Source organism: Nomascus leucogenys, chromosome 5 (genome assembly GCF_006542625.1).
Source record: "Nomascus leucogenys isolate Asia chromosome 5, Asia_NLE_v1, whole genome shotgun sequence".
Taxonomy (NCBI): Eukaryota; Metazoa; Chordata; class Mammalia; order Primates; family Hylobatidae; genus Nomascus; species Nomascus leucogenys.
Genome location: NC_044385.1, coordinates 113,645 through 137,974, shown reverse-complemented (window position 1 = coordinate 137,974; position 24,330 = coordinate 113,645). Strand labels below are relative to the sequence as shown.

At 42.2% G+C, this 24,330-nt stretch overlaps 1 pseudogene; it reads right to left on the bottom strand.

Moving 5' to 3' along the window:
- Positions 1–8,226: 8,226 nt before the first annotated feature.
- Positions 8,227–24,330, bottom strand: part of LOC100603780 — a 40,848-nt pseudogene continuing 24,744 nt past the window's right edge.

Below are 24,330 nucleotides of genomic sequence, written 5' to 3'. Positions count from 1 at the left end.
AGGCATGGAGGAGCAGGAGAGGGACAGGCCCAGGACAGGTGTAGGGGTCAGCCAGGCCTCGCTGGAATCTCTGCAAAGGCACAGCATGATGCCGAGAAGTGCGGCAGCAAATATAGCAGGTTCTTGTTTATTGAACGAAGTCGATAAAGAATTGCAGAGGAGACAGAAACATGCACTCAGAGAAGGCCAGAGGACCTACTAACCCCTCAGACATGGTTAGGGTAGAAGATGCCCTTCAAAATGGGTGGGAAATGCCAGCTTCCATTCCAGACAGAACTCTGCTCAGGCCCCACAAAATGACAGAGCCAGGACCTGCTAGACAGATTCGGGCATTCGTTCTAAACATTCTGTCATCAATTATCCTTTCAAAGAAGATGTACAGACTTCCCCAACCTAGGAAGGGATCCCAGACTCCCTGCCTTGTGGAATTTCATGAGCCATCTCCCCCACCACCAGCCTGTCCCACTCCACCTGCCTGGAAACTCATCTTGCCAAGGGTTGGAGGAAAAGCCTGCAAAAATCTTGCAATATCATGGTGTGGCAACTGAGGAGGGGTCACAGCCCCACTGCTGTTCCTTCTTGAAGGCAGGTTTTCAGGAAATGGCAAAGATTCATTTTATACTCTGAAATTCAGGCTTCATTTTCTATAACCTTAAGCCAACCCAGGCAGAGACAAATATATATGATACCCAACCAAGAACAACCTGCAACCTCGTTCCAGCTTTCTCCTGTTCAGCCTCCATCATAACCACAAGATAACAGACAAAAATGTTGTCTCTTGCTTTCTTTAAAAAGAGGGAAAAGATCGTTTTGCATAGAGAGGGGCTGGCTGAGCACAGTGAGAATAGGCGTTGGAGTGAGTCCTGTCTCTAGTTCTGTCACAGAGCACTGTGTGAACCCAGACGCACTGTTCCACTAGTGTGAGCCCTGGTTTCAGGAATGTGCAGGGAAGATGGCAATGCCTACTTCTCAGGATGGAAAGGAGATGGTATGTGTATGACACGCCTGTCGCAGTGCAGGCACATAGCAGCGGACTTCCCTTGTCCGTATTAGCAACATGTGAGCAAAAATAGGCAAGACTTTGTGGTTGGTGGAACAAGGTCAGTGGGGCCAGTCGACCTGTTGAAATGCTCTCATATGCCAACGTGGAAGTGAACATCTGGGTGCAGCAATATAAGACAAGTGCACATCCTGTGTTTTTCCTCCACCGTCTCAACCGAGGAGACGTCACACAGGGTGACTGGATGTCCAGAAGCCCCCAGAGGCTTGGACCCCCAGATCGGAGACTCCCCACAGAGTCCTTTGTATGGTTGTATAGAAAGAAGGATGGCATCTTCATTTTTCCTAACCTCTATCTGAAACGTAGCCTTTCCTTCCATGAAAAATGGAGCCCACAAACCACAGCAAATCCACCCACCAGGAGTCATCACTGAGGTTTTCTTATGACGTGGCATCTGCAGATACCTGAAAGTATTCTTTGCCTTCATCAGCTGCTCTAGACTGTTTCCTTATCAGTCCCATTGACAGGTCCTGCTATCTGGCACTATTCCACATGTTAGGGAAATTTATGACCATATTTTAATACAGTGATAATCCTGTGTGATTGGATTTTTTAAGAGAAGGGGTTCTTGGGTCCACAGCCTGCCATATTCCCATGGCAGACGTGGTTTCTACCCCACTTCTGAAAACAGCAAAATCAGCATCTCCCTCCCAGAGCAGTGCTCTGTCCCCATGCCCACGCAAAAAGCATGCTCCAAGGCTGTGCATTTCATGATTCTTTTCTTTTCTTGGCCCATTAAACCTCTCCCCTTCTTCCTGATAATACTTACTCATGAACTCTGACCAGCTGAGGTGGCCAGAAATAAGGATAGTTTCTGGCAGAGGAATTTCAGAATTTCAAGCCAGGAAGCTGAACTTACAGTGTAGCCTTGGTTAAAATTTTGCTAGTTAAATCCAACTACCCGCTGCAACGTAGTGATGCTGGATGCCTACCTGGGCTGGCTGTCAGTGCGGCCTGGAGCCTGAAGGGCAGGCTGGGGTCAGTGAGGAGGGATCGTCAGGCAGAAGGAAAAGTTTTGCCACTGCTGGTAGAAAGCCAGGGTCTGCATCACTCATGTCACATGGAGAATAGAGTGGAACAGATATTAAATTTGGGACCGCCCACCTCTGTGCCAACTTCCTACTTCCCCAAACAGGTCCTCAGCAAACTGTCTGCGGCCCAGTGAGCACAGACCTGGGCTTACCAGTTGTTACTGTGGCAAAGCTGCCAGTGGCCCACCTGGGGACGCCATTCGTGCAGAAAAACAGAAGAGAGTCCAAGACACTTATCGGGCACACGGGTATTCACTGTCTTCATCACCTCCCCCACCTTCCAGCTTCAGAACCATCCCACAGATCTCCTTGTGGGTATCCCGCCCTCTCAGGGCAGCTGAGATCATTCTTGGAGCCAGAAACGTGTTCCAGACAAAAGCACTGCCCAGGGGGCACCATGGCCACCCTCCCGTCAGCCCAGCTCCTGGGCTCAGTTCTGAGAGTGGCACACTCCCTGTTCTCCCAGCAGACAAAGACTGTCTTCTGGACCAAACTCTACTTCAGGCTCTCTCAGCTCCCTTCTCAACTAGGCCCTGATTTGGGGGCTTCCCTGTGGTTCTGCCTTGTCCAATTTTAGCAAGAATCCTGCGATTCTGAGTGGGTGAAGGGTACTGAGAGCAGGACGCAGGAGCTGGGAGTGTAGAGGCAGAAGAGCAAGGCCCGAGTGGAGTGCCCTGGGGGCCTGCAGAATGCGTGGCCCTGCCTTCACTGTCCTCACCAACCTGCCATTCTAGCCTTTATTATGTTATAACCCCTGGCATAGCATAGGAGGCTTCATGTGAAGGTCTGAACAACGGCCAGTTCTCGTAAACTGAAACCGCAGTATCAGCAGGTCACAGGCAGGCCAAGGCAGGAAGCAGTCTCACTCTGGAGAGGTTTCACTTTTACTTACCAACTGCAAGTCTTCTGTAAGAACTATTTGTCTAGCCCTTTGACCATTCATATATTAACATCTTAACGTTTTCTTCTTAGCATTTTATGACAGTCATACATATATACAACTGATGTATATGAACTTACATATGTGTATAAAACGTGAATGTAAACATATAACTTCCACATAAAGATGCCCATTTTATGACAGTCATACATATCTACAACTCATGTATATGAACTTAGTATGTATATAAAACATGGATGTAAACACACACCATAACTTCTATATAAAGATGCCGATTTTGTCGTATTTATTGTTATTGGTTCAACGTCTACCGTTTAATGCTCAATTTGGGGGATTTTTTTCTGGTTAAAATGCCATTAATTTTGATATAAGCAAATCTTGTAGCTTTTCCTACTGTGCGCTGCATGGGGTAAGATTTCCATCTGCTTGTTCACTCTTGCATCTTTAACACATGTGATGCTGATACTTAGTTGGTGCTTGGTAATTTTTGTTGGTGAATGATTCTTATTCTTGATCTAAGATGGCAATTTTCTATTATTTGAGGCTTTCTATGTAACTCTTCAAACATGGAGTACTGTGTGATGATAGATTTCAACTTTAGGGGCGACATTTATTGATTTTAGACTTTTAATAGAAATCAGCTGTCAAAAAATTAGCTGGGCATGGTGGCGGATGCCTGTAATCCGAGCTACTCAAGAGGCTGAGAATCGCTTGAACCTGGGAGGCAGAGGTTGCAGTGACCCAAGGTCGCATCACTGCACTCCAGCCTGGACAAGCGTGAAACTCCTTCTCTTAAAAAAAAAAAACCAGAAAGAAAGAAATCACCTGTCAAACCCCAAAGACTGATGAGGCAATGTGCCACAGTCAACGTGAAGTTTTTATTTCAGCTACAACTACTGAGAAGATGAACAGGTCATGTAGAAGCAGCCACACTCCTCATCTCCTCAAATTCTAGAGCATCTTCTGTCCCTAGAAATGTGTGCAGACAAGAGATTACAGGCTTATTTTTTATTCATTATCACCCTCCCAAATGTAAAGCAATAGGCAACTATTCTGCAACTCCTCCTCAGTCAGTGGTTCCAAACTCAGCACAAAAAAAGCACTTTCAAAATTCCATTTTCTGACCTGAAGTTTCACCAATTGGGTGTCCTCAGTCTTTGAATTTTCACCTCCTCTAAGCATTCCTGATGGTTGTGTAGAAATAGAATATATTTGGCAGCTCATGTACCCAAATTTTACACATGTGGATAGACTAATAGAAGCACGTAAACTAAGCATTATTCATTGTTATGACTGAATGTTGCCCCTTAAAATGTATATATTGAAGACCTAACCCCAAGTACCTCCAGATGTGACTGTGCTTGTGTTACTGGATGGAGGGTCTTGAGTGAGTTGTCCGGGTCCTTGGCATTTTGAACAAAGAATTGGACAAAATGCACAAAGTAACAAAGGAATGAAACACAGGAACAAAGTAGCAAACGCAGGGATTAAAGCGAGAGCACTCCTCAGGGTGGAAGCGGGTCCCAGCAAGCCATTCAAGGACCCAGTTACAAGGTTTTCTGGGCTTCAAGTACTTCTTTTGAGGTTCCTATGGGTTACCCCTTGTCTGGATGAAGGATTTGGTCTGTGGCTGAGGCTGAGGTGAACTGGCAACCTGTGCAGATGAAGGGATGGTCCCTGCTTGGCCCTCAGGCAGTTCAAGGCACTCTCGCTTTCGCTGTGAGCCTTGGTGGAGGGGGAGGTGGTAAGGAGAGTAGCCTTTGAGCCTTTGTTATCGGTGTGGGAAGATGGGGCTTTTCCTTTGGGTTTAGCTGTAGGAAGTTTGAGTTAATTGACCTTAGGGTCCCTGCCCCCAGAACCAGGTGTTTTCGTTTTGATCCAACTTTATGAAATTATCACGAATTGGCCTCAGATTCCCTGCCCCCAGACCTTGGGGTTTTCTCTTTTAGGAAGTTAGCACAAATTGGTGTTTTCTCTTTTAGGAAGTTGGCACAAATTGGAGTTTTCTTTTTTAGGAAGTTAGCACAAATTGGCCTCAGATTCCTTGCCCCCAGACCTTGGAGTTTTTCCTTGATTTGGCATGAATTGGCCTTAAGTTCCCTGCCTCCAGACCCTGTTTATTTATTCTCCTGCCCCCAGACCCTGTTCTCCTGCCTCGTTTGGAGATAGGGTCTTCACAGGGTAACTAAGTTACAGTGAAGTTATGAGTGTGGGCCCTAATTCAATATGTCGACAAAAAAAATATGAATGTTGTTATGTTGTCATCATAAACGTTTGTGTACAAGTTTTTGCGTTTACATGTTTTCAGATATCTGGGGTATATACCTAGAAGTGGAACTACTGAATAAGATGGTAGCTCTCTGTTTAACTTTTTGTAAAATTGCCAGTTTTACAAAGTAGCTGCGCTATATTATATTTCCATTAGTGTGCAGGGGGTTTTGCATTTATCCACACCCTCACCAGCATTTGTTACTGTCTTTTTTATTGTAGCCATCCCAGTATTGGGCCCCAGGACAAGATGTACTCTGGTGGTGGCTCCAGTCCCGCTCCTGAACGTGCCATGCTGCAGCAACCTGGGTCCTGGGCCACTGGGGGAACCCAGCATAAATTCTTTCTCTGGAATAACAAAGTCATATGGACTCTAGGCAGCACCGTATACTGCACTTAGGGACTGTGACCAACCTTGGGCTGTGAGGTATAAAGTATCATCTTGTTGTGGGTTTTTTTTTTTTTTAAGACAGGGTCTCACTCTGTCACCCAAGCTGGAGTGCAGTGGTGCAATCAGACCTCACTGTAACCTCAATCTCTTGGGTTCAAGCGGTCCTCCTGCCTCAGCCTCCCAAACAGCTGGGCCTACAGACACATGCCACCATTCCTGGCTAATCTCATCGTGGTTTTGATTTGCATTTCCGTGGTGGCTAATGATGTTGAGCATATTTTCATGGGATTTCTGGCCATTTGTATATTTTCTTTGGAAACGTTAACCGTCTTTTGTTACCTTTCCTTTTTACTTTTAATGGCTAAACACAATCTTTTCCCTTTTTAAGCTATTTAAGGAAAGCAATACCTTAAAATAATACATCAACAATTAAATGAAACTATGGTCCAGATAACTCTCCTTTGCTGATTCTATTCTTTGCACTCAGAAGTGCCAGTGTTCATGAAGACCTGTAGTCCCCACATGATGAGAGGCAAAAACATGAGAATTATTAGTTTAGGTCACATTGTACACTGAGTTTTGTGGTGGGTGGTTTTTATCTTATTTAGGGAAGTTTAAAACAATACATATTTCATCCTACTGACAGCTTGCTTCATCTGCCTAGTGTCCTGAAGGAACTTCACAACTGGTTATGAGAAAATGTAATTTCAAAACCAGCAACGGCAGCAATATCCACAGCCGGTTATGGAGATTTCATAAGCTTTGCTGTTTGAAAACCAGTTTCTAAAAATGAATCCATTGCAACATCATATGTATTTTAAAGAGAATGATAATTATGTATGGCAGTAGAAGAAAAGCTGGAAAAAGAACACAACGAACTTGAATGTTGATGCAATTTCATGCTGCTCTTCATTTATATCTTTATATCTTATAAAGATATAAATAGGGAAATATAAATAGGGAATCAAAAGTGTACATAACTGAGTGAAAATTAAGCAAAAGTACAATTATTTAATGTGTAGAGTTTGTGTTTGAGAGTGTGAAAATGTTTCAGAGATGTATAGTAGAGGTGGTTACACAACGTGGTGAATGTACTTAATGATACTAAATTATACACTTGAAAATGATTTCAATGGCAAATTTTATGCTATGTATATTTTGCCACAATAAAAAGATTTTTTAAGAGTCAGTAGCTCAAAAGAAGACAGAGAGATCAAATGGCTAACTAGGGGTGCCTAGCACTCACCTTCTCCACAAAGAAGAGCCAAAGTAACAAATAGATAAACACACATTGACTAGAATGTCTAAGGAAGAACACTGGAATTCAGCAGATAGTGTTCAAATTCAAAGAAAAGAAACTTTGAGGCACAAAAACTCAGGATGGCAGCACAGAGAGGTAAGCAATGCAGCCGACCGAGATGTGCTTAGAGCCAGGAGGGACTCCCTCCCCATTGTGGAGGAAAGGTTAGCAGGAGGTCCCCAGAAGTCTATGTTCCCACCAGACACCTGCAGTCATAGCTACAGGAGAGCCCTCAGCCCTCACAGTCCCTTAGTCTCGTATAGGGTACTTCCTAGAGTCCACATGACTTTACTGCTCCAGAGAGAGAATTTATGCTGGATTCCTCCAATGTCCCAGGACCCAGGGCTGCAACATGGCACCATTTTGGGAGTGGAGCCATCACCAGAGTACATCCTGTCCAGGGGCCCAATTGCTCCTTCATCTCCACATCCACCCCTGGGGTCTCATCCACATCCCACCGCAGGTACCCAGAGTGCTGCTGCATAAAGACACAACTTAGCTCTATTATAGCAACACAACAAACAGAACCATATTGCTTCCCAGCACACATTAGTCAGTCACCTGGCAGGGCACAACAAGAGAAGTAGCACAGTCATATCCAATGGGGTGTGTGGGGGTTTGCGGGTTTCATGAATGTGGCCTCCCTGAGCCACCGATGGGCGACCCGAAGAGCTCATGAACACCGCTTCTGAGATAACAGCTCTGGTGTCAGGCTGAGTACTGGCATGGGAAAATCAGGCTGATCAATGTTAATTCCTCTCAGAAGGCACCAGATACTCAGGCAAATGGACTTAAAGTGACCACAAAGATCTCAGTCTGAATCCAGACTTTGTCCCTCACATCACATAAGTTACTTATTAACCTCACTCGTGGGGCCAGAGCTCTTTGTCTTTAAAATGGAATCATCAAGCCCTGAAGAAATGCCTCTTGATGATTTATTTACTCCTGGAATCATCACCGCCTTCCCCTGTGTTTTTCCAAGGCCATCTATCCAACAATAACGTCCTGAGGACGTCTAACCATGTGGGAATTATTATTAATAGCATGAATGATTTTAACTGGGCCACTTACCAGTAAGGACACTGAAGACATCGGAAGCCCCCTGAACGAGGCTGTGCAGTCTACACGGCTGCTCACAGCAGTCCTGGCTTCATCCTTTTGAAGCCCCAGGCAGTGTGCCAAGGGTATCCCCTGCTGCCTTGACAGATAAGGAAACAGGGCCAGGGAGGCCTTCACTGTAGGCCTTCGGACACCTGGGCCAGCAATCTTTCCATTTCAACATGGCTCAGGTGGGACGCAGCCTCCACCCACAGGACTGCAGACATTGACTTGACTCCCCTCCTCCATCTCCCAGGGGTTCACCTCTCTGTCTTCAATGTGGGGTCCAAGGACCTGAATCAGTCACAAGGAATTATGAAAAAGCACCCCTCTAAAGCAGACTCCTCCTGACTAGCCAAGAAGTCCAGACACCCAGGAGAAGCTAAGTCTCAACAAGCAGCCCAACTTGTAAAGTAAGAAGCCCTGGGCACACCTTAGGCACCCTGGTTCCATCATCTTCTTAGAAGGAGACAAGGTTGCCTGTCCCTACAACCTGCTGAGCTGAGGCAAACCTGGAGCTCAGCTGAGTCCCAGTGAGTCATCCAGTGGTAAATCTGGAACCACTTTGGGAAATGGTCTTTTCCCAGTTTCCCTTGATGACCAGCAAAGCTTGGAGGTGAGTTTCCAGAGGAGTCCACCCCATTTTGGAATAAGCATGTGGGGGTGTGTAGGGTCAGGTCAGGGAAGCCAGAGCAGGAATTATACCCAACAGGAGTCCAAGCCAAAAACTCAGCAAAAGGATCAAGAGCATCCACCCCTGACCCGCCTTCTCTCTGTGTTTGCTTCTGGGAGCCTTTCATTGACTAGCTTATTCCTCCAGCTTAGGCTAAAAATAATGAATTATTGCCCCCAACATTCCCGCGCCCCAGTCACCTTGCAGAGGAAATGAGCATATCCTGGAAGATAAACTTCCCCAATAGTCCATGGCCTTATGGAGGATGATGATCCCCTGAGTCTTGGGTTCCCCATATTTCAAGTCGCAAAAACAGCACTACTGCCTGAGAAGCTGTTCTGAGGGTTAAAGGAGGTCACACAAGCAGACGATGAGGATGAAACTGTCACATCGTAAAGGGCTCTAAAAACAATGGCTACTACTGCTATCATTGTTCTATGAGCTCATATCGGTGACTGCACAGCCCAGAGGGACATTCACATCTGCACAGGCCAATGGTCTAAGGTGAGGTCCAGCCTTGGAACACACTTCTACCACAATTAGATACCACCTCATGAGCACTAACACGAATAAAATCAGAAAGAAAGAAAGAAAAAGAAACAGAGAAAGAAAGAGAAGGAAGAAAGGAAAATTGCAAGTGTTAGGAAGGATATGGAGAAGTTGGAACCTTCATACACTACTGGTAGGAATGTAAAATGGTGCGGCTACTGGGGAAAGAGTTTGGCAGTTCCTCTAAGAGAGTTACCCATGACACAGCAATTCCACACCTAGGTATGAACCCAATATAATTGAATGAAAACAACTGTTTATACAAAAACTTGTACATGAATAATCATAGCAGTATTATTAGACTTAATTTACGAGTATATATATATATATGAAAGTTACGGGTGCACCTTTATACCCATAACTTTCTTCACATATCTCTTCCCCACTTCTGGTTTCTTTTTACGTTTTCAAGTAAATGATTTTAAAATGATTTCCAAATTACACAAAATTATTTTTTATAAAATGCAATTTACAGAATTATATATTAATTAGAATTTTTATTTCTAGTAATCTTAAATTTAGTGAAAATGGGAAGCAAGAAATCTGAACTGTATGTCAGATGTAAGCATTTTATAGATAAAATTATTTCACAATTTCAAAACCATGTTTTCTCATATAATAATTATTTACATTGGAAATGACCCAGACATTCAATAAGCATTTGTTATTTAATTTAAAATAATGTTAAGATTTTACATTACACAAAAAGTCCACTTATAGGTATTTATCTCATTTATATGTATTTAATTAATTTATTTTTTAACAGTTTAGATTACTCTTGAAAACCAAGGTATTATATAAAGTTAGTCATTATTTAAAGTTATTTCCCCAATAACCACAGAGGTCAATATAAAATTTATTTATTTAGACAGAAATGTATGCTGATGACTCTAAAGACATTTTTATTATTTTACTAATAATTTTTGAAGCCAGTTTTATTTGTCAAAGATTCACATGAACTTGAAAACTGTTTAGACTTAATTTATGAGTACTTGTTTACTTATATGCCAATTTGGTAGCAAGATAGGTGAAACAAAAAGCTGGTTCTTTTGAAAAGATAAATAAAATTGATAGACCACCAGTGAGACTAACCAAAATAAGAAAACAGAGGATCTAAATAAGCTCAATTAGAAACAAAACAGGAGATATTACAAAGACCATTCAAGGCTACTATGAACATCTTTACATGCATAAACTAGAAAACCTAGAGGAGATAAATAAATTTCTGGAAATATACAACCCTCCTAGATTAAACCAGAAAGAAATAGAATATTTGAACAAACCAATAACAAGCAGAGAGATTGAAATGGTAATTTTTTTAAAAAGTTGCCAATAAAAGAAGTCCAGGACCAGACAAACTCACAGCTAAATGCTATTAGACATTAAAAGAAGAGGCAGGCACAGTGGCTCACACCTGTAATCCCAGCACTTTGGGAGGCCAAGGCGAGTGGATCACTTGAGGCCAGGAGTTCAAGACCAGCCTGGCCAACATGGCAAAAGCCCGTCTCTACTAAAAGTACAAAAATTGGCTGGGCATAGTAGTGCACACCTGTAACTCCAGCTACTAGGGAGGCTAAGGCAAGAGAATTGCTTGAACCCAGGGAGTGGAGGTTGCAGTGAGCTGAGATTGCACCACTGCACTCCAGCCTGGGTGACAGAGCGAGACGCCGTCTCAAATAAATAAATAAATAAATGGTACTACCAATCTTATTGACACTATTACAAAAAGTAGAGAAAGACCGAATCCTCCCTAAATCATTCTATGAAACCAGTATCACCCTAATACCAAAACCAGTAAAGGATGTAACCGAAAAAGAAAACTACAGACCAATATCCCTGATGAACATAAATGCAAAAATCCTCAACAAAATACTAGCTAAGCAAATCCAACAGCAAATCAAAAAGATAATCCATCACAATCAAGTGGGTTCCATACCAGGGATGCAGGATGGTTTAACATATGTAAGTCAATAAATGTGATACACCACATAAACAGAATTAAAAACACAAATCACATAATCGTATCAAGAGATGCAGAAAAAGCATTTAACAAAATCCAGCATCCCTTTATGATTAATACCCTCAACAAAATCTACATAGAAGGGGCATACCTTAAGGTTAGAAAAGCCATCTATGACAAACCCACAGACAACATCATACTGAATAGGGAAAAGTTGAAAGCATTCCCCATGAGAACTACAGCAAGAGAAGGATGCTCACTCTCACCATGTCTATTCAACATAGTACTAGAAATCCTAGCCAGAGGAATCAGACAAGAGAAATAAATAAAGGGCATCCAAATTGGTAAAGAAGAAGTAAACCTGTCACTGTTTGTGGATGGTATGATTGTATACCCAGAAAGCCATATAGACTCATGCAGAAAGCTCCTAGAACTGGTAAATGAATTCAGCAAAGTTTCAGGATACAAAATGCACACAGATCATTAGCTCTGCTATACACCAACAGTGACCAAGCTGAGAATCAAATCAAGAACTCAGTCCCTTTCACAATAGCTACAAAAAAATTAAATACTTAGGAATATACCTAACCAAGGACATGAAAGACCTCTACAAGGAAAACTACAAAACATTGCTGAAAGAAATCATAGATGACACAAACAAATGGAAACACATCCCATGCTCATAGATGGGTAGAATCAATGTTGTGAAAACGACCATACTGCCAAAAGCAATCCACAATTTCAATGCAATTCTCATCAAAACGCCACCATCATTCTTCACAGAACTAGAAAAAACAATCCTAAAATTCATATAGGACCAAAAAAGAGCCCACATAGCCAAAGCAAGATTAAGCAAAAAGAACAAATCTGGAGGCATCACTTTACCCAACTTCAAACTATACTGTAAGGACATAGTCACCAAAACAGCAAGGTACTGGTATAAAAAATAAGCATATAGGCCAATGGAACAGAATAAAGAACCAAGAAATAAAGCCAAATATTTACAGCCAACTGATCTTTGACAAAGCAAACAAAAACATAAAGTGGGGAAAGGACACCTTATCCAACAAATAGTGCCGGGATAATTGACAAGCCACATATGGAAGAATGAGACTGGATCCTCATCTCTCATCTTATACAAAAGTCAACTCATGATGGATCAAGGACTTACATCTAAGACCTGAAACCATAAAGATTCTAGATGATAACGTCGGAAAAACCCTTTTAGACATTGGCTTAGTCAAAGACTTCATGACCAGGAACCCAAAAGCAAATGCAACAAAAACAAAGATAAATAGATGGGGCTTCATTAAACTAAAAAGCTTCTGCAGACAAAGAAATAATCAGCAGAGTTAACAGACAACCCACAGAGTGGGAGAAAATTTTCACAATCTATACATCCGACAAAGGACTAATATCCAGAATCTACAATAAACTCAAACAAATCAGCAAGGAAAACACAAACAATCCCATCAAAAAGTGGGCTAAGGACACAAATAGACAATTCTCAACAGAAGATATACAAATGGCCAACAAACATATGAAAAAATGCTCAACATTGCTAATGATCAGGGAAATGCAAATCAAAACCACAAGGCAATACCACCTCACTCCTGCAAGAATGGCCATAATCAAAAAATTAAAAAATAATAGATGTTGATGTAGATGCGCTGAACAGGGAACACTTCTACACTGCTGGTGGGGATGTAAACTAGTACAACCACTATGGAAAACAGTGTGGAGATTCCTTAAAGAACTAAAAGTACAAGTACCACCTGATCCAGCAATCCAACTACTTTCCCAGAGGAAAAGAAGTTATTTATTATTTATTATTATACAAAAAAATTATTATTTGTTATTATGGAAAAAAGATACTTGCACACGTATGTTTATAACAGCACAATTTACAATTGCAAAAATGTGGAACCAACCAAAATGTGCATCAGTCAATAAGTGCATAAAGAACCTGATAAATATATATATGATGGAATACTACTCAGCCTTAAAAACAAATAAATTAATAGCATTTTCAGTGACCTGAATGAGATTAGAGACTATGATTCTAAGTGAAGTAACTCAGGTATGGAAAACCAAACATTGTATGTTCTCACTCATAAGTGGGAGCTAAGCTATGAGGATGCAAAGGCATAAGAATGACACAGTGGACTTCGGGGACTCGGGGAAAGGGTGGAAAGGGGTGAGGGATAAAAGACTACGAATTGGGTGCAGTGTATACTGCTCGGGTGATGGGTGCGCCAAAATCTCACAGATCACCACTAAAGAATGTACTCATGTGGCCAGGTGTGGTGGCTCACGCCTGTAATCCCAGCACTTTGGGAGGCTGCAGAGGGCAGATCACCTGAGGTCAGGAGTTCAAGATCAGCCTTACCAACAAGGAGAAACCCCGTCTCTACTAAAAATACAAAAAAATTAGCCGGGCATGGTGGCCCACGCTTGTAATCCTGGCTACTCAGGAGGCTGAGGCAGGAGAATCGCTTGAACCCAGGAGGCAGAGGTTGTGTTGAGCCGAGATCGAACCATTGCACTCCAATCTGGGCAACAAAAGCAAAACTCTGTCTCAAAAAAAAAAAAAAAGAATGTACTCATGTAACCAAATACCACCTGTTCCCCAATAACCCATGGAAATCAAAATTTTATATATATATATAATAGGTAACAGTTGTTTTATCATGATTAAATTGGTATCAAATTAATAGGCATAAGTGAAAAAACTAATCACTTACTAGTCATAAAAAATGCAATAATATCATTCACTATATATTACCAAGAAAGTAATTCAGATAAGCAGCAGATGATGAGAAGAGCATCCCGAAAATTCTGGATATATCCTTATGTATATCCTTAAAAATCACTTACATCCCTTTATGTAATTTTGATTTTACTTTAAATGTCACATATTTTCAGCTAACATTTAAATTAGTCTTTTGTTGTAAAACTTCAGTTGTTATAAATCACGAAACATTTTCAGAAACTTGCTTGAAGGTAGAAATAATTCTTTCCTTCTATTATATAATTATATCACATTAAATATTTATAAAATTAAGTTTGAGAAATATATTCTGACCTTGAACATAATCAAATTCAAGATCACTATTATAATAGAATGAAAATTTATGGGGAAATGTTGCAATCAGTAAAATCTTTAAAGATTGGCTAATAGTAAACAAGACGCCTGTCTGGAATATTGCAGAGTGGTAGATATCACATTTTATCAAAGGACAGTAATGTCTGATCTTTTGTTTCCCACAGAACTCTGGATCCAGTTAACAGCAGGTAGGGAGAAGCAGCGGCAATATTTCAAATGTCCCTATTTGATCTGAGCAGGTAGAAAAAAATTGCATTCTACTTCAGGTAGTCTGTGAAATTAAGGTTCAGTTATTTTTCAAGATTGGGAGGACATCACAGTGTTGATTTTTTTTTTTTTTTGAGGTGGGGTCTCGCTGTGTCCCCCAGGCTGGAGTGCAGTGGCGCGATCTCAGCTCACTGCAAGCTCCGCCTCCCAGGTTCATGCCATTCTCCTGCCTCAGCCTCCCGAGTAGCTGGGACTACAGGCGCCCGCCACCACGCCCGGCTAATTTTGTATTTTTTTAGTAGAGACGGGGTTTCACCGTGGTCTCGATCTCCTGACCTCATGATCCGCCCGCCTCGGCCTCCCAAAGTGCTGGGATTACAGGCGTGAGCCACCACGCCTGGCCCACAGTGTTGATTTTGGGTACAAAGTACGATCTGTTCCAGTAGACTCTAGTGAAATAATTCACACATAGAGAACAGTTAATTCTGACCTCACGAAAAAATTGCCCATATTTTGAGTAGGTTAGCTTGTCACCGTCTTCGCAAACCGTGTGGTCATTTTCAGTGTCTAATAAATCTTTAACCCCACAGCCTCTCTGGTTCCCACCTCGTTGCAGACAGTATCCTCTACGATTAGGTAATTAGCTTTGTTGGCTGTCAGTATGTTATAAATATTCTCAGCAGATCGCTTTGGATATATTTGGTAGACATTTTCATTTCTCTTGAGAAGATCATCATTGTAAAGAGGCAAACTTGTCACCAGCCATCCAGTGCACAACTTAATCGCACCCATTAACTGAGGACTCCCTGCAAACACAGTTGCAGCTGAAACTGGCCTTTTTATCCACATCATAAGTTCCACTGTACCTGGGTCATAGAATTCCTGTCGCTCCGTTAATTGTGTCGTTAATCTTGGAAAAAAGCTCTTTCCATAAACTGAGACCTACTATCGTAGGCACAGCCACGCTCAGGGAGAGCCAGCAACGTTGGGTGTACAGTTCTTAATCGGCACCACTTGAAAAGTGTCGTTCAGAGTTCAGAAGAGCGTACACCAAATCCCGCTAGCGTGCAGACATACGGAATCCAGATGTACTTCAAGCCTTCTACAACCATCGCAAGAGAATCCAATAAAATAGTGTGAATTATGAAATAATTTCTCCAATAATGTCACCAATTCGTTCATCTTCAAGAGTAACAGCTTCTTTCAGGGATTTACCATTAATCCTCCTAAAAATAACTTGCAACATAGGAACAAAATAAATAATTAACACTAAAATATGAACGGGTAATAAAGAAGACTGTGTCACTCACACACACACACAAATCTTGAGATGGCCCCTGCAGAGATTCTTGACAGAGGAGCCCATCATTGTAAAATTCTTAGCCATATTTGGTCCCAACTTAACTTCAAGGAATTTCAGCATGAGCCCATTTTCTTTGTGTGGGACAAACGTCTCCATTATAACATACAATGTCACAGTTAGAGTACACAGCAAGTAAAAATTAATCACTTTCATTATTTTAGCTACAAAGGTTCCTTTCTTTAGATTCAGCCAAAGGCAGTTAGCAAGCATTGAGACTGCTACCAAACTTAATAAACAAGATACTAATAAAGCTTGATTCTCTAGCTGCAGTAAATATCCCAGGAAGAGAGAAAATACATAGATTTTATAAACTTCATAAACCTCATCACTTTGCTCCAGTGAAAAGATATCTAGCAGGAACAGAGATACGGCTCGAAGAAACGGGAGAGTGGCTATACCCCCCATCATCATAAACGTGTAAATTGAAGCACTCATCGGCAAGTAGCAAAACCTCTCTCCATAAGTATTGAAGTTGCTTTCTCATAGCCTGTAAGTCCAGTAACTTGGCATGCAAAATATGGTAGTGCCCAGTTTTCTCTTAAAGGAATGGAGTATTCAATTCCTGTATTATATCTACCCTGTTAATAATGATCCACACGACAGTAAGCATTCCTGCTAGCCACGTTCCATTCATAAGCTAGCTTGTAACAAACAAAGCAATAACATATATTCCTTACACTCCGAAAACAATGCCAATACAGAAATACTCCACCTCAATAATCTCATTGCTACCAGTGGCTTGATATAAAACGCTGGCAATAAGTTCTGGGTATAGAAACATCTGCTACACTGCATTTATGCTATTCAGAGATACCGTTTTGTTACTGTGTGTCAGTTCATAAACACCTCTTTCAAATGAAGGCGACTTTAACTCATCTTTATGAGTGGTAAATGCCATTGTCACCCTGAAATGTGATTTCCTGGTCAAGCTCCTGCCTGTCAGAAAACCAGAATTTCTGTTCGTGGTATACAGATAAGTAGAGATCATACATCATACCACTAGTAACTGCTGCAAGACAGCCAGTGAAAATCTTTGCAAAGCCTTGAAATCAGACGTCTTGGAGCACCTTCAGAAACTGGAATGTCACTGATTTTCTCTTCTTTGGCAGATTCCTTATTTTCTGAAGATTTTGGCATTTTTCTTTAACGCAGCTCTGCAATTGGTCCTTATTCAGCTGCCTTCGTCCACTCAGGGCACAGGACGCCCCTCCAACTCCCTCGCAGCCTGGAGCTTCCCTCCCTCCGCCTGGCAGAACTCCCCCACCCTGGCCCACTCCTAGCCATCATGCCCCCACTACCTGACCTGCCCACTTCAAGGCATATTTTTAATGAAAAATGTTATAAATAAAATAATTTTTTTTTAGATAGAGTTTCACTCTGTCACCCAGGCTGGAGGGCAACGTTGTGATCTCAGCTCACTGCAACCTCTGCCTCTGGGGTTCAAGCGATTCTCCTGCCTCAGCCTACCGAGTAGCCGAGACTACAGGTGTGTGTCACCACGCCTGACTAATTTTTGTATTTTTAGTAGAGACGGGGTTTCACCATGTTTGCGAGGCTGGTCTTGAACTCCTGACCTCAGGTGATCCACCCACCTCAGCCTCCCAAAGTGCTGGGCTTACAGGTGTGAGCCATCGCACCCAGCCAAAAATAATTTTATATGGAAAGAAAATCTTGTGTGGTAATTTTTTGCCCTAAAGTAAAATAGCTGATTGTTTAGGAAAGAGAAATGTAAGACAAGTCAGAAAGTCTAAGCGTGTGGCAGCCTATGTAAGTCGTAATAAGGTTCATGAAGGAGAATTTACAAGGGGAATTTCCTATGTGATTGACTATAATTAAAAGGGAATTATTTATAATGATCTCTCTAGCATTAGTCCCCTATGTTAGAACAAGCTTTTCTTAAGGTTCATTTGCTCGTAATGAATTAGAAGAATGTTTCTTTTTAACTTTATAAACTTTTTTTTAATTCCTCAGACTCATATCTCAGAACTTCAACTTTTGCTGTGTCTCACTGCTTTCAGCTTGTTCTCCACTTGAGAAGGCTTAAAATGAAGGCCTAAACCTCTCCTTTACCTTTTCATCAGCTCCTGTAACTTTTTTCCTCCAGTTATAACTATTGTTGTGGCCTAATGCTAAAATGTTTTATCTTAAAGGTCCAGAAAAGCAATATTTTCCTCCAGTATAACTTGATTCTGTGCTCTGGGCTTTTCTTGATGTGTCTAAATTTTGCAATGTGACCAGGACACTTGTCATACAGTCACTAAGAATTATGTATTTCCTTGCTATACTCATAGCCTTGAACACATTCTTCCTGATTAAATTGAAGCACTTTCTTTCATCAGGTTTAACTTCCAGGTTATCTAATGGGTTTCCCATAAGGAGAACACCGTGTTATGTTTTGTCGAAATGATTCCTATGCTGTTTTTCTGTTTGTTCGTTTGTTTGTTTTTGAGACAGGGTCTCCCTCTGTCGCCCAGGCTGGAGTGCAGTGGCACAATCTCGGCTCACTGCAGCCTCGACCTCGCAGGCTCAAGCAATCTTCCCACCTCAGCTTCCCGAGTAGCTGTGACTACAGGAGCACGCCACTATACCTGGCTACTTCGTGTATTTTTTGTAGAGACCAGGTTTCACTATGTTGGCTAAGCAAGCTATGTTGTCTTTACTGGGTTTTCAACTGCCTAGAAAAACAGATCTAAAAGGGTTAAGGTTTTTACATCCATTGTAACCTTCTATATTGCCTTTAATGTCTTCTGATGATCACTTTGGTTAAATGAGTATTATTTTACAATGACCTGTGATTCTGTTTTAATCAAATCGTTTGAGTATTTTAACATCTTTGACAGATGTCTTTAAAACTGAGTCTAGAATTGTGTCTGACCTTTTGCCCAAAGCTATAAAAATTAATCACCATAAGATTAGAAGATCTTTTTGCAGCTTCCAGTCAGGTCACGGACTCCAGTATCACTATCTCCAACCACTTAAAAAGGTCCTTATCAGGTGCTATTGACTAATCTTTGTGCTATTAAATTATACAGCTTTGACTTGCGGGTGCACATATCTTATCCAAAGAAAACATTGATTCCTGCCAGTATCTGACACCTCAACTCCAGTTAATTAGAGCCTTGTCTCCAGACCCAATCAAAGGTGACAACCAAAGTAAACTGCTTTTATGAGACACAGGGACAGGCCAGTATTCAAAATCATTAGGATTCATTTAATAATTTTGCCTTTATCTAAAATAATATAATTTGTTCTATGTCTTGATACTAAATGATTTAAATGTTTAATTACCTATAAGCTTCCTTTTCTGCCATTCTCAGAACTAGGCAGGGCTTATGACATTTTGGTTTAAAACTTTGCTAATTCTTTATATTCTGTTTCACCTCTAAAAATCTAAAACTATTCAATCCCTCCAGGCCCAGGGACTGTTACAGAAGAGATGTGACACAGTTTGGCTCTGTGTCTTCACCCCAATCTCATCTCGATTTGTAATCCCCACATGTCAGAGGAGGGGGCGGGTGGGAGGTGACTGAATCATGGCGCAGATTTCCCCCTTGCTATTCTCATGATAGTGAGTTCTTGTGATTATTTGGTTGTTCTAAAGTGCGTGGCACTTCCTTCTTCTCTCTCTCTCTTTCTCTCTCTCTCCTGCCACCATGTAAGATGTGTCTTGCTTCTCCTTCACTTTCCACTATGATTGTAAGTTTCCTGAGGCCTCCCCACCCATGTGGAACTGTGAGACAATTAAACTGTTTTCTTTATAAATTATCCAGTCTCAGGTAGTTCATTATGGCAGTGTGAAAATGGACTGATTGAGAAAATTGGTACCAGGAGAGTGGGGCACTGCTATGAAGATACCTGAAAATGTGGAAGCGACTTTGGAACTGGGTAATGGGCAGAGGTTAGAACAGTTTGGAAGGCACAGAAGAAGACAGGAAGATGTGGGGAAGTTTGAAACTTCCTAGAAACTTGTTGAATGGTTGTGACCAAAATGCTGGCGGTGATATGGGCAATGAATCCAGGCTGAGGAGGTCTCACATGGAGATGAGGAACTTACTGGGAACCGGATTAAAAGTCAGTCTTGCTATGCTTCAGCAAAGAGACCCATGGCATTTTGCCCCTGCCCTAGAGATCTGTGGAACTTTGAATCTGAGAGAGATGATTTAGGGCATCTGGCAGAAGAAATTTCTAAGCGGTAAAACATTCAAGACATGACCTGGATGTTCCTAATAGCATATAGTCATATGTGCTCACAAAGAAGTGATCTGAAATTGGAACTTAATGTTTAAAAGGAAGCAGAGCATAAACGTTTGGAAAATTTGCAGCCTGGTTATGTGGTAGAAAAGAAACACCCATTTTCTGGGGAGGAATTCAAGCCCAAGCCAGCTGCAGAAATTTGCATGAGTAATAAGAAGCCAAATGTTAATAGCCACGAAAATAAGGAAAATGTCTCCAGGGCATTTCGGAGATCTTCATGGCAGCCCCTCCCATCATAGGCCCAAGGCCTAGGAGGGAAAAAAGATTATGTGGGCCAGGCCTAGGACCCAGCTGTTCTGTGTAGCCTCAGGACTTGACAGCCTGCATCCCAGCCACTCCAGCTCCAGCCATGGCTAAAAGGGGCAAAAATATAGCCTGGGCTGTGGCTTCAGAGGCTGTAAGCCCAAGCCTTGGTGTCTTCCATGTAGTATTGGGCCTGTGGGTGCATAGAAGGTAAGAGTTGAGATTTGGGGATCTTCACCTACATTTCACAGGATGTATGGAAATGCCTAGATGTCCAGAGAGAAGTCTGCTGCAGGGGTAAAACCCTCATGGAGAACCTCCACTAGGGCAGTGCAAAGGGAAAATGTGGGGTTGGGGCCTTCTCACAGAGTCCCCACTAGGGCATGCCTAGCGGAGTTGTGGGAAGGGGTGCACCATCCTGCAGAACCCGTGGTCAATCCACTGACAGCTTGCACCATGAACCTGGAAAAGCCACAGGCATTCAACACCAGCACGTGAAAGCAGCCATGGGGGCTGTACCTTGTGGAGTCACAGAGGCAGAGCTGCCCAATGCCTTGGGAGCCCACCCCTTGTTTCAGTGGGCCCTGGATGTGAGATGTGGAGTCAAAGGAGATCATTTTGGAGCTTTAAGATATAATGACTGCCCTGCTGGGTTTTAGACTTCCGTGGGGCCTGTAGCCCCTTTGTTTTGGCCAATATCTCCCATTTGGAACAGGAACATTTACCCAATGGCTGTACTCCCATTGTATCTTGGAAGTAACTAATTTGCTTTTTGATTTTACAGGGTCATAGGTGGAAGGGACTTGCCTCATCTCAGATGAGACTTTGGACTTAGACTTTTGAGTTAATGCTGGAATAAGTTAAGACTTTGGGAGACTGTTGGAAAGGCCTGATTGTGTTTTGAAGCATGAGAGGAACATGAAATTTCGAGGGGCAGGGGCAGAATGATATGGTTTGGCTCTGTCTCCCCACCAAAATCTCATCTCCAATTGTAATCTTCATGTGTCTGGGGAGGGCCTGGTGGGAGGTAATTGAATCATGTGGCGGGGGGAGTGGGTACTTCCCTCTTGCTGTTCTTATAATAGTGAGTGAGTTCTCATGAGATCTGGTTGTTTGAAAGTATGTGGCACTTTCATTTCTCTCTCTTTCATGCCACCATGTAAGACATGCCACTTCACCTTCTGCCATGATCGTAAGTTTCCTGAGGCCTCCCCAGCCATGTGGAACTGTGAGTAGTTAAACCTCTTTCCTTTATAAATTACCAATCTCAGGTATTTCTTTATAATAGTGTAAAAATGGACTAATACAAGGTGGGTTTGTGAGGTTGCAAGGGCTGGGTTTTGGAGGATAAGATCAATTAAGACCCTCCAAATCAAGCATCTAGGGAACCTGATGCAAGGGATGGGCTCTCAAGGCATTCAGCAGGCTCTGTGGCTCTGCACGGTCAGCTCCTGTGACTGCTTTCACAGCTGGTGTTGAGTGCTGCACCTTTTCCAGGTGCATGGTGCAAGCTCTCCGCGGATCTACCATTCTAGGTTCTGGAGGATGGTGGCCCTCTCGTCACAGCTCCACTAGGCAGTGCCACAGTAGGAACTCTGTGTGGGTGCTCCGACCCTACATCCCCTTCCACACTGCCCTAGGAGAGTTTCTCCATGAGGGCTGCAAATTTTCCATATCTTTACTCTTTGCTTCCCTTTTAAACATAAATTTCCATTTCAGACCAATCTATTTGTGAATGCATGTAAGCATACACTTTCAGAAAGAGCCAGGCTACATATTGAACATTTTGCTGCTTAGAAATTTGTTCTGCCAGATACCCTAAATCATCTCTCTCAAATTCAAAGTTCCATAGATCCCTAGGGCAGGGGCAAAATGCTGCCAGTCTCTTTGCTGAAGCATTGCAAGAGTGACCTTTACTCCAGTTCCCAGTAAGTTCCTCATCTCCACGTAAGACTTCCTCAGCCTGGTCTTCATTGTCCATATCACTTTCAGCATTTTGGTCATAGCCATTCAACAAGTTTCTAGGGAATTCCATTCTAGGGAGTTCCAAACTTTTTATAGCTTCTTGTCTTCTGAGTCCTCCAAACTGTTCCAACCTCTGCCCATTACCCAGTTCCAAAGTTGCTTCCACATTTTCAGGTATCTTTACAGCAGTGCCCTGCTGTCCTGGTACCAATTTTCTGTATTAGTCTGTTTTCACACTGCTATAAAGACCACTTGAGACTGGTAATTTAGAGAGAAAAGAGGTTTAATTGACTCACAGTTTCACATTGCTGGGGAGGCTTCAGGAAACTTACAATCATGACGGAAGATGAAGGGGAAGCAAGGCATGTCCTACATGGTAGCAGTAGAGAGTGAAAAATGAGGGGAGAAACCATCAGCTCTCATGAGAACTCACACGCTATCAGGAGAACATCATGGGGGAACCACCCCCACGATCTGATCATTTCCCACCAGGCCCCACCTCTGATGCGTGGGGATTACAATTCAAGATGAGATTTCAGTGTGGACACAGAGCCAGGAGCCACACCATATCAGTAGCTGAGTCCATGGGTTGAGGCAAGAAAATTCACAAAGGGTCTGAAATCACCTGTTGTCCTGGAAAGCAGGGATTTTCAATCCAAATGTCAGGAACAACACAGAAAGGACAAAGGAACCGATCTACAGTGCCCACTGGCCACCATGTGGCAATCTGAATATCAAAAATTTTCTTTTAGCAAGACTTTGAAAGATAGCATGTTAATAATGGGCTTAAGGAAAAAAGGTAATGTGAACGCACTTCAAGCCAACTTGGGCGAGGGGTGAGTATAATTAAATGTTTTATTTTTATTGATTTTATCAAGTAGGGAAGTATGGAATGAGCTTAAAGGAAAAAAGGTGATATGAACGCCACTTCAAGCCAACTTGGGCAAGGGGTGAGTATAATTAAATGTTTTATTTTTATTGATTTTATCAAGTAGGGAAATATGGTAGCCTGAATAACCCACCAAACATACCAGTTTCTAATCCCTGGAACCTATGAATGGTACTTTATATGGCAAAGGCTTTACAGCATGATTAAGTAAAGAATTTTATGTTAGGGAGATTATTCGGGATCATGCTGATGGAACTTAAATGCCATCGCATGTATTCTTTTTTGTCGTTATTGTTTTTTTTTTATTATTATACTTAAAGTTTTAGGGTACATGTGCACAACGTGCAGTTTTGTTACGTATGTATCCATGTGCCATGTTGGTGTGCTGCACCCATTAACTCGTCATTTAGCATTAGGTATATCTCCCAATGCTATCCCTCCCCCCTCCCCCCAGCATGTATTCTTATAACAAAGAACCAGGAGGGAGATTTGAGACAGACGATGAGGAGAAGGCAGTGTAATCACAGAGACCGAGATTAGAGTGATGTGGCCACAAAGCAAGGAACGCCAGCAACCACCAGAGGCTGGAAGAGGCAAGGGATGGATTCCTCCCAAGAGCATGCAGAGAAAGTGTGGCCTGGCTGACACCTGGATTTCAGCCCAGTGAAGCAGATTTCAGACTGCCGACCTCCAGGGCTGTGAGAGAATAAATGTATGTTGCTTCAAGCTACCAATAGCTTGTATGGTAATTTATTATAGCAGCCACAGGAAGCTAATTCAGGAAGTATTAACACAAAATGGATGTTTTGTTACTAATACTGGTGTCTGTTTGTAAAGTATGCAACTTTTTCTGTGTAAGTAAAAGGAAGGAGTAATAACATTAGGAGCTAATGCTAAATGTACCAAATAATAGCTGATAAAACAAGAATGTGAGGACAGGAAAAGTGGCTATTTTTGTAATCTCAGCACTTTGGGAGGCCAAGGCAGGAGAATCACTTGAGCCCAGATGGGCAACATGGCAAGACCTCATCTATACAAAAAATAAAAATAATAATAAAATTAGCCAGGCATG